Consider the following 6,189-nt stretch of genomic DNA (forward strand, 5'->3'; position numbering starts at 1 on the left):
TGCTTGAAAATATTTGCAGATGAATTGCGTTCCTTTTTAATAAAATAAATTTACGTATCAGACCTATTTGCACAGGGTTTAGCCTGAGCCTGAACATGCTGAGTTTTTGAGCCAACTCTGGAAAGTCCATTTGCTGCATCGTTGGTAAATGCCTGCATGAAGGACAGAAGACAAGTGCCCAGTGGCACGGACAGACGTCACACGGGAGAGATGCGGGCCAGCCAGCTGAAGTCTGTGAGGCACGTCAGACACAGGAGGGCACAGCATACACCAGAGTCAATGTCGATAGAAAGGGGTGGCAGGACGGTTGTCACCACTAGACATACAAGTGCACGTGGCACCACATATGTTTGAGGACATAAACCAGGCACTCGATGGTGACACCCATTCTGTCCCCAGGTGTCCTTTGCAAAGAACACAGAATCCGGAACTGCTGTTTGCCCACACGGGGGTGCAGCTATGTTCAGGTGTTTCCGTCCCTGCATCTCGGACGAGTGTGCATTGGCTCAGAAACCTTCCATCTGTTGGGTCTCTGGCTCCAACCTCAACTCTGTCCCCGTTACCAAACCCTGTGGCTGGGAAGGCTGATGGTGGGGACAGACAGGGAGGGAGAGAGGAACATAGGGTTCTTGCAAACCCAGGTGCAGCAAGTGTGGGCCCCCCATCCAGCTGACTCTGCACCCCCTCCCATGTGTCCCTGCCCCGTCTCACTCCCCTGCACGTCCCTGTGTGATTCCCATCGACTGGATAACCATGTGCTTTGAGCACTGTGACTTGGTCCATGAGTCTCTTGTTTTGGGGCCTCCAGGAAGTCTGTCTGGGGTTGAGCTTAGCGCTGCCACGAAATTCCCACCCATGTCACTACTTGCCCGGCAAACCGAGCATCCTCTCTGTGCTCTTCCAACATGCCACATGAAACACTACTATTTCTACGGAACCCCAATGAATCAATGACTGTTGAATAGACTCTCTCCCTCCCCCTGGAAGCAGACATTATGTTTTTTAGTTCAGAAAGTATTAATGGAACTTGCCACATGCCCAAGGCACTGTGCTGGATTCTGGAAATGAACGTGACAGATTTCCCAGAGATTATGGTCAAATGGCAAAGAAAAAGAAGACCTTTCCGTCAGGCTTGAAAGAAACTCCAACCCCCTAGGATAATATGGCCCCGCCCCTTGGACTCAGGCTCCTCCTGCTTTGTGCCCCGCCCCCCATGGCAGCACCCTCTTCCCATGCTCCCCTCCTCCCCGCACCTCTTCTTGCCCAGAATCCTGCCCCGCCGTTCTAGGCCTGGGATGCTTGGAGGCTCACACGGCCCATACCTGGATCCCTCGGGTGGAGGGTCAAACGCACCCCCTCAAGAGGTCACTTCCTGACCGTTGCAAACAAGACGGGCCAGTTGGATCTTCCTTTTCTCCCATTGTCTGCTTATCTTTCTTCATGGAAATGTTATTATCCTAAATGATGGTGCTGCTTCACCTGTTTACTTGGGTCTGTTCTCCGCAAGGTACCTTACCTTTTGTGGGGCAGGCACGTTGTCACTTACTGCGCCCCTCCCCCACCCCAGCACTGGTGTGACCGCCATGCCGAGGGCACCCGATGGCTACCAGATAAGGGAATAAATGAACAGATAAGGGTGTCACTTAGAAATGCATTCAGCTGCAAGTTCCAGAAAACACAGAGGCGGAAACAAATGAGGGTTTAGTCCTCCAAGTAATAAAAGTTCAAAGGCAGCTCATTAGTCCGCAGCTGTAGGTGTGGTGTTTACGGTGATTCTAAGGATACACAAAACCCTCAGCCCTTATCTAAAAACGTTAAACATAAAGCTACAATGCCAAAGAATGTTCAGTTAAATATTTAATACTGATTTTATCTTAATATTTGCTTTGCAAAAGTAGAGCAAAACTCGGTTAGGTAAATATTTTCCAAAAAATGCACAAATAGAGTTGTTAAAAATACATCATGTTGTCAACATGTAAAGGAACAATTTGGAAAATGTAATTGAAATTGTAATTGAAGGCATTTTTTGATTAGAAGGGGAAAGATTTCATTGCTTCCTAGTGTAATGACAAATTAATTTGAACTATTGTAAACTAGACAACATTAGCCCAAATTTACCTTATTAGAAATATGGCTGATTTGTTTTGAGGTTTATTTATTTTGAGAGACAGAGCGAGCAGAGGAGGGGCAGCGAGAGAGGGGGAGAGAGAATCCCAGGCTCTCCCAGCGCAGAGCCGGTTGCAGGGCTCCAACTCCCAAATGGAGATATTATGACTTGAGCTGCAACCAAGTGTCGGATGCTTAGCCGGCTGAGCCCCCAGACGCCCCACAGGATGGCTGACTATTATTACAGAAGTGGAAATAAACCCCAAAGAAGTAATTTTCCACCAAGTCAGTTATGGTGTCCGAGACAACAGCTCGAGGTCGGGGAGGATGTAAGATACACGTTCACACGCAGCCTGGGGGCAGGACATTTTCATGCCCAGTGAGAGGGCACATCCCGTGGGCAGTGAAGCTATGCTTTCCCATTAGTTAACTCAAAGGAACGAAATGTTGAAGAGGTAATGTTGTTTTCAAAACTGCTGACAACGGTCAGAAGGACATTTCTGATACCTGAGGCCCTTAGTGGTTACAAAAACAGTCCATTTCTCCCCATCGTGGTTTCAGCGGCAGAAGCGACGGACGTCCTGGCGACTGGGGGGCGGGTAGGTGTTCTAGCACGTGCTTGCCCCACGGCCCACGACACCTCAGTGCCCAGATTGCGTGAAATGTCACGGGCCGGCCTGCATGGTCAGTGCTCCCAAGGGCGTGAAGATTGCTCAGTGCACCGGGGAGCTCTGACCACCGTCACCTGAGGGTGTGCCGGCGTGTGTGGTGTCTCGTTCCGTACTGTACTTTTATTTTACTTTAATTTTTCTAATGTTTATTTGTTTTTGAGAGAGAGAGAGAGAGAGAGAGAGAGCACGAGCAGGGGAGGGGCAGAAAGAGAGAGGGACATAGAAGCTGAGCTATCAGCACAGAGTTCCACTTGGGGCTCAAATCTGTGAACCGAGTTTGGACGCTTAACCGACCGAGACACCCCCTCCCCCCCATCCCGCACCCAGGAAGTACTCTCCTTTTAAAACCAAAATCCTGTCCACTTTCTGATGTTATTGAATAAGCCGTAAATTTCATTTTTTGCAAAACTCTACATCGAAACTGAAATATTGAGAAAATAATGCAACATATGCTTCAGACATCTTTAAAAATGTTAAGTGGGTTCTTTCTAAGCTGTAAAGAAATGAGATCAATTTTATTACCTTAGAAGGTGTTTTCATGGTATTTAGTATTAAGTATAGATCATTTAAACATAATCTCACTCACTGAGCATTACAGAGGGATACTTATAAAGGTCCTGCTTTGGACACGTGTTGCTCCTGCTTAGGTACATGCAATACGTATGAAGGATGGGCCTAAAGATCATGACCAATGTATTCCACCAGACCAGGCTACTCATCCGTTTAAAATGAACATGGAAAACATTTGCTGGAAGTTACAGAAGTTAAAAAATAAAAAGGGACTTTGAGACCAAAATATCTCTTAATTGGTATAGTTAGAAAAGATTTTGTATTTAAGGTTTTCCCACCCACCCATTTGGAAAGAAACGAAATTACTTATTTAGCCCTGTTTCCAACTCTGCATTTTGCTAAAGATGGTTTTAGTGCAGCAGGCTGGCTGCTAAAAACAGCAGGGAAGCCAAGCGCAGTGTGTAAGAGAAGGAGTCGGCGGCCGGGGGCCAGCCAAGATCAAGTTGAAGGGAGTAGACACGGCCCAGGGTCCCCAGCGGAGCCCCGCGGCACCGCCTGCCTCTCTGCTTCTCCCCTGCTTGTCTTGTACGGATCAAACACGCATGCGCACTTTTGTGTAGCACCGTGGTAGGAAAGCCATCTTCCGGAAAGTACACAGCGGATCAGTTTGGGGGTCAACTTCATCCCTCGGTGACGAAATCGACTTATTGCCTCACTGGGGCTCCTGGGCGGCTCAGTGGTTGAGTGTCTGACTTTGGCTCAGGTCATGGTCTCACAGTTTGCGAGTTCAAGTCACACAGAGCTCTATGTCGCACTCTGTGTCGGGTTCTGCGTTGGGCTTTGTGCTGACAGCGCAGAGCCTGGGGCTTACCTCAGATTCTGTCTCCCTTTTTCTCTGTCCCTCCCCTGCTCGTGCTCTGCCTCTTTCTCATCTCTCAAAAAATAAAATTTTTTAATTTAAAAAAGTCTTTCCTTCTTTCTTTTATTGTGTTCAATCCATCCTGTAATTACTGCTCCTACTATCAGACTTTATTTATTTATTTATTTATTTTTAAATGTTTTTATTTATTTTTGAGAGAGAGAGAGGCAGAGGGAAAGGGAGACACAGAATCTGAAGCAGGTTACAGGCTCTGAGCTCTGAGCTGTCAGCACAGAGCCCGATGCAGGACTTGAACTCATGAACCATGAGATCGTGACCTGTGCTGAAGACAAATTCTTAACCGACTGAGGCACCCAGGAGCCCCATCAGACCGTCTTTTAATCTCTACCTTTTGTCTGCATTTTCATGACCCCATGCCTCTTGTTGGAAGGGCCCCTGAGTGTCCTTCTTCTCTTAAATAAATGTATTCATTAAAAATAAGTGCAGGCATTTGTCTACTTAATTATGTCTTCCAGACACAGAACAGCTGTATCTGAACATGTGTCTATTGAAATATGTGCTATATAATTTTAACTTTATTTCCATTTGTACCTCCCTTACTTCCCAACTCAGAGCAATCACATGAACTTGACATTTTATTGGTTTAAAAATTCGTATAGTTTAACCAAATACTATTATGGGAATCACATTGGTTTTTTTTTTTTAGCAATTATGTGGGTGCAGAATTGGAGTCCCAAGACTACCCTTACTTCTGAGAACCCTGTAGAGTTCAGGGGTCCCCCAGACCACCCTGAGGCTCCCCAGTTTACTGGAAAGACACAGAACTCACTGAAAGCTGCTCTACTCACGGTTACAGGAGTTTTAGCTGTGTGTGTGTGTGTGTGTGTGTGTGTGTGTGTGTGTGTGTGTGTGTTACAGAAAAGCATACAGATTAAATCAGCCAGTGAAAGAGCCACGTGGGATGGTCGGGGTGGGGGGGATGTTCCCACACGGATTCCAGGTGTCCCCTCCGCCGGCAGTGGGCAGCTCGGTGGCGTGTGGCAAGGCGCCTTCAGTACTGCCCACGGGGACAGCCACTGGCGCTGGGGGTGCAGGGCTCTTCCTGGGGACCCAGGCATGCACATGCAGCAGTGACAGCTGGTGCAGCTCTAAGCCTCCCAGGAATGAAGAGCTCCTGGCCCAGAAGCTGAAGGCAAAGTCCAGCCCCGCTGTTGGGCGAGCTGTTTCTTCACCACACGATAGGGGGGCATGTGTCACTGCAGGATGACAGTCAAGGGGACCCCACGCATGTCTGTCAAGCAGAGATGGCTTTGGCACGATGGGCTGGGGAGGCGGCAGGTGTACGGCAGCAAGGACTCTGGCCCGAGTGCAAGTCCTGCCCGTGCATCTCAGCCTCTCACTACGGCGAGACAGTGAGTGTGGCCTTACTGCCAACGGCGCTGACACCGTGGACCCGCCACAGGGGGCTGGGGACAGCCCCTGAAACTCGCCCGCGTGCGGCCTGATGCATCAGAACTCGCCTCTGTCCCTCAACACGGAGGAGCCACGATCAGTGTGTCACCCGAATCACTGTGCTGACACCTTTCTTTTGTGGAGGCGTGAGCACGTGTTTTGTCACGGATGCCCTAAGCTTCAGAGTGACCACAGGAATGTGTTTCTACAAGTAGATGATCCTTAGGTGGGCAACTGTGCCCCCCACTTTATTTTTGTAAGGAAGTTCTATGCCCAACGTGGGGCTCGAACTTGTGACCCCGAGACCAAGAGTCACACACCCCACAGACTGAGCCAGCCGGGCACCCCAGCTGCAACAAATTTAAGACTATGAGTGACTACCATTTAGACAAGTTAGAATCAACTGGATCCTATAACTGTTCACCCAGGACTAATGAATCTGTAGCGATGTGTTTCCGCTACTGCAGGAAACTAACATTGGTCTAACCCCATCACAGCTCAGGACCCGTATGGTGTACAGTGTGTACGTGTGTAAGACATCCAGTATTACTACTTACTATTTCTGAGTAG

This window comes from Suricata suricatta, chromosome 13 (genome assembly GCF_006229205.1).
Source record: "Suricata suricatta isolate VVHF042 chromosome 13, meerkat_22Aug2017_6uvM2_HiC, whole genome shotgun sequence".
Classification (NCBI taxonomy): Eukaryota; Metazoa; Chordata; class Mammalia; order Carnivora; family Herpestidae; genus Suricata; species Suricata suricatta.